Source organism: Leopardus geoffroyi, chromosome C1, assembly GCF_018350155.1.
Source record: "Leopardus geoffroyi isolate Oge1 chromosome C1, O.geoffroyi_Oge1_pat1.0, whole genome shotgun sequence".
Classification (NCBI taxonomy): domain Eukaryota; kingdom Metazoa; phylum Chordata; class Mammalia; order Carnivora; family Felidae; genus Leopardus; species Leopardus geoffroyi.
In genome coordinates, this window is record NC_059328.1 from 175,170,358 (window position 1) to 175,184,799 (window position 14,442).

A 14,442-nucleotide genomic window follows, 5' to 3' on the forward strand; every position below is an offset into this window, starting at 1 on the left:
TTTTTTTTTTTTTTGCAAGAAAGAAGGTGGCTCACTTGAGATCAGCAGAGTATTCCCCTTGTCTTTGGTTGGGTATTGATTGACACACACTTGAGAGAAAACTGCTCTTCTTTGATGTCTGGTATTAATAGCTTGTATGCTCTCTCTTTTTAATCTTAGCCTGGCTCGAAGCTTGTTGGTTTTACTGATCTTATCAGAGAGCCAGTTTTTTGGTTTCATTTATTTTACCAATTGATTTCCTATTTTCAATTTCATTGATTTCTACTCTGAAGAGAGCTGATTGGAGTTGAATATTTCCATTTCCTTGGTTCAGTTGGGCTCTAATAATACTCTGGCCTGTTAGGTTCTGGTTAATTAGTTTCTCCTGAGGACAGGCCTTGTTAAGAATGCAGTGTTCTAGAGTATTTCAAAATGATTCCCTTCCCCTCTCCCTGTAGGGAGCACAATGGGATTTTTCTCTGATATTTACAGGGAGAACCTGGATAATCTGGAGATGAATCTCACAAAATTGTGGAGGCTCCCCTGTGACTGGGTACCCTGGAGTTTTTAACTCTCAGAGTTCCTTACACTGACCCTGAAGGAATTACCCAATTATAGTTCAGGTTTTCCTACTCTGGCCTGGATTCCTGTTGCAGTTTCCACTTGTGAATCTCTGCTTTGGTAAGCCATGACCTGCTATTTTTACTTGTCTGTTTCTCCAGTCTTGGGGAATTGTACCTCTTAAATCGATTTCCCTATTTTTGTCCATCCTCCAACCTCTTCCCCTCTGACAGCCATCAGTTTGTTTTGTGTAACTTTGAGTTTATTTCTGTTTTGTCTGGTTTGTTTGCTTTGTGTTTTAAATTCCATATATAAGTGAAATCACATGGTGTTTGTCTTTTCTCTGACTTATATTTCACTTAGCATAATACCCTCTAAGTCCATCCATGTTGTTGCAGATGGCAAAATTTCATCTTCTTTTATGGATGAGTAATATTCCATTGTGTGTATGTATACTACATATTCCTTATCCATTCATCTATTAATGGACATTTAGTAGTCCTCCTTACTGTTAAGAATTTATAAGAAAAAACAAATGCTATTCAGAAGTATATCTCCTTTATTTATAATAAGGATTACTGTGCTGTATTGACTTTATGAAACATGTCTTTAAGCATTTATACTTATAAATTTAATTTCAAAATGCCCTTAGGCATCATGGTGCAACAAAGGAGATTAATTAGTGACAACTCAGATTGACTGATGAGACTAATAGAAGATTTAGCAACCAATAGGTTTTGCTTAGTGTTATTTCCAGGAGGAAACATTTAATCTACTATTGAGTGGAGATGAAATTTTGATTTTTAACAGATATATTCATTCATAGTATTCCTAGTCATATTATTTGGCATAATATATATATGTGTGTGTATGTGTGTGTGTATGTACAAGCATATTTCTATATACACCACATACCTAGTCACTTTTATTTAAGATGATTATATTGTGTGTATATATGTACATATACATATTTGTATTCATATACACATACAAATGTACCTATACACACTCATATTTATACAGACACTTCTTATTGTTTCTGCAGCATAGTTCATAGTTACTCAAAGTTTGGTGAAATGTTTATTAGTATTTTTTCAAGAGAAGAAAGTAGTTCTGTAGAGGTTCAATTAGTTCCTTTTTAAGTGTTTGTATCTTCGTGGACACTTCCTTTGTTAGTTTGCATGTGTCTCGTCAGTAGTAAAGGTGTATATTTCACGCTTTACTGGGCACAGCTGGACCTTACCACCTGGTACTTTTTGTAGTCAGCTTTAGAAAAGTTATAAATAGGTCAGCCTTCCAGAAGTACTCTTTGTGAAAGAATATTCTTCGAAAATAGTTCTGTTGATATTTTCCTTCAACTGGTCTTAATACCTATCAACGTTCCAAGTTTGTATGTGTTCCCACATGTAATTCTTTATATATATTTAATTGATTAATATATTTCATTCCAGTCCTTATTATAGTAACTATTTATCATGGATGCACAGCTCTGTTTTTTAACCCTTGGCAAGATGCTCAAAAGTTTTTCTCGATATCTTCATTTGCGGCATGATAACACAATCTACTTCACAGGATTGTGATGGCAGTATTTTAGTACACTTGAGCACTTAGAACAGTTCATAGTACATAGTAGTCACTCAGCAACTGCTAATTAATATTTAATATTTGTTAGAAAGGCTAATGTTAAATACTTTGTCATAAATTGTTAACTTTATAGCATTGGCATCCCTGCATTATATTCTGTCAGTTTTACCTTCACAGAGACTTTTGTATGGAGACATTTATGTCTCCAGAATCACTAATCTCTAACCCTTTACATAGACCACTATAATATCTTTAAAAAATATTTGTCTTTAGACTTTAATGATTAGCCAATATACACATTGCCAATATAATTTATTTATAAAACAAATAACTATGCATACCATTACTCTTCAAGTCTTCAATGAACTACAATTGTAGTTCTAATAATAAACTACAATATTCTAAGTATGGCATACAAACCTTTTGGTGGTTTTGTTTTGAACATTATTAATAATAAAGTAAAATCTTCTGCCATCCCAGAAATCTCCACGAATGTAAAAAGGAAAGAAAATAGTTTTATTATTTATTATTGAGTAAGCATTAAAACAGATTGCAGTGTATATCATAGGCCATCAGCTAAAGACATTACAAAGACAGAAAGAAGTCTCATGCTTTCATACAACCAGGCAAATACAATCTATAGTTCGTTATTTTATTCAAATACAATCTATAGTTCGTTATTTTATTCAAAGGAAAAATAATCTCGTGTCTCCAAGACAAGCAAAAAGTTACCACTTGTATCCAAATGTCTAGAAACATAGGGAGACAGGACACAATCTTCCCTGATGTTCAGGTTTCAAAAAGATGGACCCTAAGAAAATTTCCTGAGATGCAAAACTAGCAAAAGTCCTATTTAGCTTTTAAAAGATTTTCATACCTTTCTGGAGTGCCTGGCTGGCTTAGTTGGTAGAACATGCAACTCTTGATCTTGGGGTTGTGAGTTCAAGCCACACGTTGGGTATAGAGCTTACTTTAAATTAAAAAAAAAAATACACACACACACACACACACACACACACACACACATATATATATATATATATATAAGGGGCACCTGGGTGGCTCAGTCGATTTGAGTGTGTGACTCTTGATTTCAGCTCAGGTCATGATCTCACAGTTTGTGAGACCAAGCCCCACATTGGGCTCTGTGCTGACAGCACAGGGCCTGCTTGGGATTCTCTCTCTCTCCCTATCTCTCTACCCCTCTCCCACCCACATTCTCTCTCTCTCTCTCTCTCTCTCTCTCTCTCTCTCTCTCTCAACAAATAAACATTTAAAAAATATTTTAAAAATAAAAATAAATAAAAGATTTGCATACATTTCAAAGAGATAGAAAAGATTTGCAATTACAAGTTTAAATTACAAGGAAGTATTATAAGAAAAAGAGAGAGGGAAAATGTTGTTTTTCAAATTTGGTGCTAGGGAAAATTAATTTTTTTAAAGATTTGTTATTACTCCTAACTCTTGTCACAGTTTTTCATGTTAGCTTAATTTTCTGGCAATTTCCTATACCACCCTGAAGCACATTGTGTTTGTACTAATTTCCACCATACCTTGATACTTCCATGACTTTACTGATATAATTTTTCCCTCCTCCTAAAACATCCTTCCTTTCTTTGTCTTTCTGAAACATCCAGGCATTTCTCAAGGATCAGGCCAAATATCACTTTATTTATACATTTGTAAATATCAGAACTGTTGTGTCTAGTGGGAAAAAAGTATATATATGTAAAAAACATACTGTTTACCAAGCAAAGATATATCACAGCATACAAAAAGTATATTTCTCATAAAAGAGACAAGTTTGGAGTGCCTGGGTGGACAGTCAGTTAAGCGTTAAACTGGTGATTTTGGCTCAGGTCATGATCTCACAGTTCATGAATTCAAGCTGTTTGTCGGGCACTGTGCTGAGTGTGGAGTCTGCTTGGGATTCTCTCCCTCCTCTCTGTGCCTCCCCCACTTACATGTATATGCTCTCTCTCAAAATATAAATTTAAATGAATGAATGAACGAATGAATGAATGAGACGAGTTTGATAGGTTTATATATAGAATAATACTGGGGGTGCCTGGGTGGCTCAGTGGGTTAAGTGGCCAACTTGATTTCAGCTCAGGTCATGATCTCATGCTTCATAAGGAATTCTGCTTTGGGCTCCATGCTGTCAGTGGAGTCTGCTTGAGATTCTCTCTCTCTCCTTCTCTGCCCCTGCCCCACTCACACTTTTTTTTTCTCTCTCCCTGTCACAAAATGAATAAAGTTTTTTTAAAAAAGAATAATACTGGCCATATGTGATCAAATATGGCAAATGTGAATAGGTGCATGAAAAATATACAAATTTTAATGCTTTTATTTTTTTACTTGAACCTCACCAAGCAGGAAGTGAATATGCAGAATATGAAAATAATCTACACATAGGTTACTTGTCAATGTACTACAAAGTCTCCGTAATTTGGAAGAGGAGAGAGTCATAATTCTGTATATCAGCTGTGAGCACAAGACCACAAACAGCTGCTTCTGATCCCTATGTTGCCCTTCAGCTTTCCAATTTGGAGGATCCATAAACACAGCAAGATGAATGAGATAGGGATTTGAGGCTTCCCAATTTTTGGTGAGCCATTATAAAACTTGCCTCTCCAACATATTTATAAGTTATGATAAATGTGCTGGCAATTTACTTTGTAGTATAATCAGCCACATTTCACCTGAGAGTTGTATGTATGCTTATGTAACTTTGACTTATCTGAGTTTTTATTTGAAAGTGTTTAGTCATCCTCTTCTTCAACCCTATCTAGCATCATGTCTAAAGCAGGAAATTGAGAAACCTCATATTTAATTTCCTAAGAATAAAATTTCATTGCTTTGATAATATATTTAAGTTTATAGCAATCTACAAGAGCCCTGGTTTGTTTTTATGTCTATGGATATTTTTAAGTATTAGTTGTCAAATGTCAGATAACATGTACTGCCAATTAGTTTTTTTCTGACCAGTGAAACAAACTTTGTCTTAAAATGGGTTTTTTTTTTTTGGAACACTGAAAAACTGAAAAAATGAAAGTGAAAATTGGTTATATTTCAATGATAGGAAACAATATCCAAATTGGAATGAATTACAGAAACTCATAAACCGTTTGCCAAGTGGTCTGAAATTGTGTCCCACTAGCACATAGAGGAGAGAAACAGATAATAGGAAATCTAGACACAAAGACCTGGGTATCTAAAGAGGTGTTATGGGAGCATAGGAAGGGGATTCAGGCCTGAATCCAAATTAGCCTCCAGCACTGATGAGCTGCTTGCTTGTGAGTGTGTTGAATTTCATTCTTGGTGCATGTACACTTTCCATCTGAGAAAAATTTGCCTCTAAGAGTTGTAGAGAACTGAATTGAGATATGTCCTAAATGGTATTTCAATGCCTAGAATGTCTTAAGATCTTAACCAAACTTATTCCTGTTTTACTCTTTTTCTGAACCTTCTGCTAGGAAAAACCTAATGTTTGATGCCTTAGCAACTGTGAAAGGTAGATTTATTCATGAAAAGAACAAATAATTTGGGAGTGCCTGGATGATTCAGTCACTGGAGCATCCGACTCTTGATCTTGAAATTGTGAGTTCGAGTCCCACATTTAGTGTAGAGATTACTTAAAGGAAAGAATAAATAACTGTAATTTGGATGATCCATATACTGTTAATAAGCAAAGCTCTATCTTACTTGCTTTTTATATAAGATGTATCTTGTTTTTAAAATTTACCTCTGACATTAGTGAATAAATTTTACAAGGAGAATAAAATATAAGGAAGATAATAGTACCTGAATTACAGAGTTATTGTGAAGATCAAATAGCTAATATAAGTTTAAAAAAAAGAAAAGATAACAAAAGCCTAATCTAAAACATAGAAGGCACTTATAAGTGATACTTTTGATTAGGCTGCTTATGTTGTTGATTTGACAGAATTAGTGTTGATGATGATGAAGTTATCTCCATATTTTAACACTGAATAGAGCATATTCAAGCTTATTTTTTTAATGTATTTACTCTCATAGGCGAGAAGAAGCAATTAATGATGTACACCATACATTTGTTAAAATATTTCAATTTTTTTCACTAGATTCTACTTTTTAAAAATTTTAATGTGACTATAAACAATCACCCTTTCATCAAGTAGATCAGACTTATCATTGGTAGAGTTAGTCTGAATACTGAAACAGGAGCAGACATCTTAATTATGACATTAAATGACAAAAAACACAAGTGGGTATATTCAGTACCAGTTTTATGCTGCTGACAGAATTGCTCATGTTTAACTGACTGTTGGGAGAATGCTATTTATGCAGTTGCACTAATGATGATTCCACTGGAACTAGAGTCTTCGTGTCATATTAACCCCTGTAAAGGAAACCCTGCACTGCTTAACTTTTCTCCTTCTTTCTCATGGTATCTTTCATCATATCATTACATGTGTCTCCATAGAAACAGAAAGCATTTTTCTTAAAAGACAAAAGGTGAATGATTCCTGCCTAATCCCATCATTATTCTTCAGAGATTACTTTATTTTATTGCAAGTGAAAATGCTTTCAAAAGCAGTCTCTACTCTGCAATTAAGAACAGGGCAGTTTAATCCTTGCAATAAAGCTGAACCAACAGCAGCTAAGAACTGTTTTATTAACTTCCTAGAGGATTTGTAGCTACGTAACATTAAAGGGTGCCTCATAGTAAACTAAATTCCAGGGGAAAAATAGTATATTTCAACCACATATGAAATGTCAGGAAAGCCCCTAAGGAGGTATGATATATTTGGTCTTCTTAAGTACCTATCAACAAAATGACACCATGTAGTATCTGTTTATTGCAGGCTGACACTCTACCAGTTCTTAAATATTTGAGATTGATGTTTAAGATTAATAAAAATGCTGATAGTAATTTATGGTTTCTGGCTACCTAGTACAGAAATTGTATGGATCAGGGACCATCTCTCAAGTGCATGAAGCTTTTGCATATTTCTGTTTTCATTATTGCTTTTGCATATTTTTAAATAAACACATATGGTTTATAATCCATATTACAAAATATTACATTGATTCATCTACTTCCTTTCAAAAGCATCATACAAAAATCATCAATGACCTCTCATGTCCCATACCCTGATATTTAGGGCTTTCTATTTTTATAAGCAATTGCCTGTTTTCTGTCCTCCTTTATTGCCTCTTAAAAATATATGGATAGGCATGTGGTGTCTGTAGTTTGCAGCAGATGGGAGGAGTTCAAAACGTCCTAGAAAAAAATCTACAAAAATATTAACACTTCATGCAGACAGTCATCAAAAACTTCACAAATTGGTATTAGAATTTTGCGAAGATGCAAATGACTTTAGGAGTAGAGAAGTAATAGGATGTGTGCGTGTGTGTGTGTGTGTGTGTGTGTGTGTGTGATGCATGTATGTACATATGTATATATGGTGTGTGTGTAACTGTTTGATGTACTTAATTTATTTCTCTGGGTTTATGAAACATTAATTTCAGTCAAAATTAGAAGAAAATACAAAAGATAAGTTTTTGGTTTCCTCCAATGTAATTGTTATTACATTTTCTTCTTTGGTAAAGTGGGTTAATTGTGTTGAAAGTAGGGTAATCATGTGTATACTTCCTTTTGTTTTTTGAGTCTTTAAAGTGTGTTTAACTTATTTTTTAAATAAAAGGCTGAAAATTAAAAATGATGCAAAAGAATACATGGTTGTAAGGTGACAGAAGCTGCTACAATCCCCTTTTCTTTCTTTACTAATGAACAGATCTTTAAATTTTAGCTGGATGCTAGGCCACTTAGAATATAGACTAGAATATGAGGCTTTATCACAGCAAGTTGAATACATGTGACTAATCCTGATTAACATCGTGCTAATCTAAGTAATGGATGCATGAACTTGAAATGACAGCATGTAGCCTAAGTGCCTTTTTCCTTTTCTCCCTGGCTCAAACACAGCTTTGGTTGTGATCCCTTTGTGGACAAGGTGAATTTGAGTTGTGCCATAAAATGGGTGAGCAATAAGTTAGAAGGAACTTGAATCTCTGACATATTGCTATTATAGACAGGTCACTCTTAATTCTGGTTCTTTCTTGGAGCAGCTGAACTTGTATTCTCATTAATGTAGAACGCCTTATATGTAAGTGCAAATATTCACTTAATTAACAAATACTTACTGAGAGTTAACTATATACCAACAACTGATTCTTTCATGGTAATTAAAATCTTGTGCGATAGGGAGATAATAAAAACAATATAAATAAGTATGGAAGTAAAAGCAGGTTGTAATAAATAAGGGCTTTTCATTTAGACAGTTTTGCAATTTAGAATACTAGAAGATTAAAGTTTGAGAAGGTGCCAGTGGTTTTAAGCGTCGAAAGTGATAACAATACACAAATTCAAACTAGATAATAATGTAATATTTGAAGAGAATAAGGTATTGAAGATATGATATTGCCAGAAAAGAATAGTAACAAGTTTGAAATGACTGAAGGACACGTCGAAGCTACAAATTGGTGATAATAACTTTCTTGTTTAATGGGATGTATTCAGAAGTTGGTATATATATATTTATAAATGTATATGAATAAATATAAAAGTTATAAGAAGAAAACAATATATAATATTGAAGCAAGTTAAATGGTACCTTAAAACATAATGCTTAAAAATTATAAAGCCATCAGAAAATACAAATTATACTCCTTAATGAAGGAATGGAAACTCAAGCTTATTGGATAAGGGTAGACAGACATAACTGCTATATTTCTACACTAAATATGAAATTTAAAATCTATATAAGAAGTAGAGCTACACAAAAAATTTGATATGCAATTCTAGGAAAGCATTTACATATATCTCTTTTAAAGCAATATGTATTTATTTCATATTAAATTTTAGCTCCGGCCAATATTTATAATATATTATTTTTATGAAAATAGTCCTTTGATGATATAACTTAAAATTTATCTATTTTCTATGTATATCTGCTTTAATCTTTAAAAAAAATAACAGTTTTGACTGTTATGCCATGGACAGATGCCTGAATATTTAATGGACCAATTCATAGTATGCACAAAATGAGACAAAATATTGAGCTATTTTCAAGAAGCAAAAATACCTTGAAGAATAATTCTGACTTATTAAGAAATCAGACATTGAAAATCATAACATGATTGTCTGCAAAGTGCCTTAAAAAACAATAATTGTTAGTTCATGCTTTTAAATTTGTTAATAAAAAAACCCTTTATTTAAACTCTTCTCTCTTGCTGTGAATTGAATCTTTTATTTCATTGGCATAGTCTAGTCAAAAGCTTAAAGCAATTATACACAGATATGAAATCCAATGACCTCTAATTAGCCTTATTTCAAGCCATGCCCTTGACAAAGAGCAGCATCACCTTAGGAAAGAATTAAAGGATAAGCAGATGCTCAGTAAGTATTTGTTGAATGAGTAATTTTAATACCTGTGTCATGTCTCAGCATTGAACACAGTTTAATTATAGTCAACTGAAGGTTAAATTGTTGAGATGGATCTTGTTGCTATCTTTATAAGGAATATGAACAAAATACTGTATACACAGTTATTAATTTATATTAAAGTAGAAGTATGTTTGAATATATAGAGACAAGTTTAAGACTTCTGGATGCATACTTAAATATGGAATTATAAAATATGCCCTATTAAGTTGATATTATCTAAAGCCAATCTCTTCACTTGGTCACTACATCCCATCTTCTCTTTCTACTCAAGAATTTTGGTCTACGGTTATTTTCTTTCATGTCATAAATTTTCCCTTCTGTACTGGATTATCCCCAGTAACATATAAACAACATATTATTTATTCCATCTTTAAAAAAAACAATGAATAAGCATAAACTTTTGTTCAATGTATTGTTTCTCTTTACAGCAGCGATCCTCAAAAGAATTCTTGGGGTGCCTGTCTGGCTTAGTCAGTAGAGCATGTGACTCTTGATTTCGGGGTTATGAGCTCGAGCCCCATGTTGGGGGTAGAGAACTTAAAAAGAAAAAAAAAAAGAATTATCTACATCGTCAGTCTCTAATAACTCTCCTCCCATTAACTCTCTCCAACCACCCCAAACCGTATTCTCCTATAATTCCCAGTGAAACTACTCTTGAACTCTCTGTTGCTAATGGTTGATTCTTTCAATTCATTAATTTACTGTGTGCTTTATCTTGCTATATAGTTTCTTCACTTGGCTCCTGAAAATCACATTTCATTGCTTTTTCTCCTACTTCACTGAGAAGAGTTTTTGTTTGTTTGTTTGTTTGTTTGTTTACTTATGTTTTATTGATTCTCTTCCCCTAGAACTCTTAAGCATGGAGTGATCCATGCCTTAGTCTTTGGCCCCTTTCTGTGCTACCTACAGTCTCTTCTTTGCTAATTTCATTTAGTCTCCTGGTATTATATAACATTTGTATGCCAACTGCTTTCTACATTTATATTTTTAGACCATTTTCTCTAGCTCCAGCCTCACATATCAATTGCCTTCTTGATAAAGCTGATAGGCATGTGAAACACAATGTGCTTGCCTGAAACTAGACCCTTCTGATCTCTCCCCATCCTAAATTTGTTCCTAACCCAGACTTCCCCAGCTCAGTGATTACAATTTTATCCTGTATGTTTCTCAAGACAAAAACCTTAGTGTCATTGACTCCATTTTTTCCTTGTCATACCGCATTCAGTCTGTCATGAAATCTTATTTGCTTTCCTTTCGAAATATACCTAACATCAGATTTCTTTCACCATTTTGTTCAAGCTACCCATCATCTCTTCTTTGAATTAGTTTATTAGTTTCTCAACTGGTCTTGCTCCTTCTCATTTTGCCCCCCCCCCCCATACTTTGTATTAGCAACACAACACTCAAAATTATGATTTTGATAAAATACATATCAGATGATGTTACTTCCTCTGCTTGAAAGTCTTCTCAGGGCTCCTGATTTCACTCGCTGCAGGTGTTGAAGCCTGGCAAAGACCTTATGAGTTGGTCTCTTGCTTCTCCTCTCACCTCATCTCCTATTGCTCCCTCTCTTGCCCACTCCTCCAGTCAGAGTGACCTTTTTCTTCAGATATACCAAGACAATAGGGATACCACTAACTAAATGTCCTTATTGCGGTAGTTTCCTCAGAGTGGAACTCCATTCCTTGGGAATCTGTATGATTTACAATCTCATATTGGTCATTGTTCAAACATCACCTTCTCACTGATGTTTACCCTGGCCATGCTAATATAAAATTGTTACCCAGCAACCCTCCCTCTACTATATTCTTGTCAGTCTTCACTGACCCTGCCTAGTTTGCTTTCTTTTTTCAATAGAACTTATTACCACCCAATATACTTTATTTATTATGTTTACAAAGTTACAGTTATTCCTAACAATTCCAAAAAATCAGGAATGTGTATGTTTTGTTCATTGTTGAATCCTAAGTACCTAGAACAGTGCCTCCCACATACTGTATGCTAAATAAGTAGTTATTGACTAGATGAATACTTTTATATTAAAACAGAAGTAAAAAAAAATTATCACATGCATTCAATGATTATTTAATATTATTTGAATATTGTCAAATGGCTATCCAATGGTGCATTATAATAAATGCACTTTTATTTATTCTTTGGTACTCTATTTTGTTTACACTGTTGTCATGGAAATGGAAAAGCTTATACTTAAAATACTTGAAATTTCTAAAAAAAAACCAAGAAATTTCTTCTTGATACCACTTAGAAAGAGATTATAGCAAACCTAATAACTATAACCAGCTCCTTTAGCATTTAAGTAAACCTCTGGCTTCCATTTATAGAGATTTAGATGATCAAGATTCTAGCCATGGGTCATCTACAAGATAACTGTTTAACCTTTGGCGAAGTACTTTAGAGTACACATCTTTCACTTTTGAAGTAAAGGAAATAACTTGCTCTATAAAGTTTATAAGATGGTTAGAAATATCAAGAGATTATGTAAAGGAAAAAAAACTATAAACAAGTATAAATTCTCTACGGTATAATAAATTATTGTGATTATAAAAACTATACATTTCAGTTTTTGACATTTCATTCTGATGTATTGCAGGCTACTCTAAACTCAAATGTGTTCTCTAGTTTGAAACAGTAATAAACTATGAAGACTTTTAATAATTTTAAAATGTTTAGGAATATTTTCAAGTATACACTATATATTTTTAAATCCCATTTTAAGTTTCTTAATTATTTAATTTGAAAATTCCATTCTAAATAGAGAATTACGCAAAACTAGAAGAGAAAGGAAACAAATATATCTTCATATTTATTCCAAATGTGTTCATAACACAAAATGAAATGGGTTTCTTTTACTGATATTATAGTAATGGAAAGAATGAAGTTCAATACAAATTAGTTTCTAGTAGGTTATCAAATGTTTAAATTATCAAAAAAATGCCAAGGTTTATAATATATTGTTATATAAATGATATCTACAGGGGCTCTTGGGTGGCTGAGTTGGTTAAGCGTCTGACTTGATTTCAGCTTAGGTCATGATCTCACGATTTGTGAGATTGAGCCCTGCCTCAAGCTCTGCATGGTACTGCAGGGTACAGAGCCTGCTTGGAATTTTCTCTCTCCCTCTCTCAGTGCCCTTCCCTGCTCGTGTGTTCTCTCTCCGAAAACGAATGAATAAATTTAGAAAAAATTATATCTACACAGTAATAATTTATTGTCATACATTTGATAGTATATAAATTTATATTTAGGTATATTTATGTTTATAACTATATAAATAATCTATAGTTTATTCAAAATTCAAGATTTAACTTTAGTATAATTTCCTGTAACAGGGTCCTTACAATTTATATTTTTAAAACAATTTCATATATGTTATCTTTTTAAATTCTCACAATGCTGATAAAAATAATATATTAATTCTGTTTTATGGAAGAATATTTTAGTGGCATCTCACAATAGCCACATTTACTATGTCTTTATATCCTGTATCTGTATCATGGTTCAATATTCTTTGCATCCTCTCTTATTTCATAAGACATATATGTTTGTGTATATCCGGAGCCTATATAATTAAAAATAACTTGGGTCGCCTGGGTGGCTCAGTCAGTTAAGCATCCGACTTCGGCTCAGTTCATGATCTCACGATTCGTGAATTCAAGCCCAGTGTCAGGCTCTGTGCTGACAACTCAGAGCCTGGTGCCTGCTCCAGATTCTGTGTCTCCCTCTCTCTCTCTGCACCTCCCACTTGTGCTCTATCTCTGTCTCTCAAAAATAAATAAATGTTAAAAAATCTTTAAAAAAATTTTAAAAACTTACACAAGTATAGCAAATATACAGACATAATTGATAATTATCATGAGTAAAATTCTTCACCTAACATGATAAAATCATCAAAACTGTTTTATCCCTACTTTTAAAAATTAGAATGTATAAGCCACTCATTGACTATCTTAAGAAAATAGGAAAAATAATTCAATGTAAATAAATGATAAGGTATGACATTTTTTAAAAGTCAAAATAACATGGTGAAAGGAATGTGTACTTTTCACCAGATCCATTTGAATTTTAGTGATAACCTAACATTAAAGTGATAACTTTAGTGAGCAAGTGATAACCTAACATTAAAGTGATAACATTAAAGTGATAACTTTAGTGAGCAAGTTACATTACTTGATTTCCTCATGGACAAAATGGGTAACATAGTATTTACTTTATATGCTCTTATATTTTTGAAGGAACACATGACAACTCGAATTAAATAAATAGGTAAATCATATATAACAGTGTAGTATCAAAAATATGATTACAATGGCACTTAAGCAAACACTCAGATCAGTGGAACAGAATAGAGAGCCCAGAAATGGACCCACAAACATATGGCCAACTAATCTTTGACAAACCAGGAAAGAATATCCAATGGAATAAAGACAGTCTCTTCAGCAAGTGGAGCTTGGAAAACCAGACAGTGACATGCAGAAGAATGAACCTGGACCACATTCTTAAACCATACACAAAAATAAACTCAAAATGGATGAAAGACCTAAATGTAAGACAGGAAACCATCAAAATCCTTGAGGAGAAAGCAGGCAAAAACCTCTTTGAACTTGGCCGCAGCTGCTTCTTACTCAACATATCTCCAGAGGCAAAGGAAACCAAAGCAAAAATGAACTATTGGGACCTTATCAAAACAAAAAGCTTCTACACAGCGAAGGAAGCAATCGGCAAAACTAAAAGGCAATTGACAGAATGGGAGAAGATATTTGCAAACGACATATCAGATAAAGGGTTAGTATCCAAAATCTATAAAG

The 14,442-nt window shown here is 33.2% G+C and overlaps 1 long non-coding RNA gene across 1 annotated transcript in view; it reads left to right on the plus strand.

Annotated features, from left to right (window-relative positions):
* Window positions 1–411: 411 nt before the first annotated feature.
* Window positions 412–14,442, plus strand: part of LOC123599204 — a 177,822-nt gene continuing 163,791 nt past the window's right edge. The window contains exon 1 of the long non-coding RNA XR_006713037.1: window positions 412–660. This is a non-coding gene — a long non-coding RNA (uncharacterized LOC123599204). The remainder of the gene's footprint in view (window positions 661–14,442) is intronic.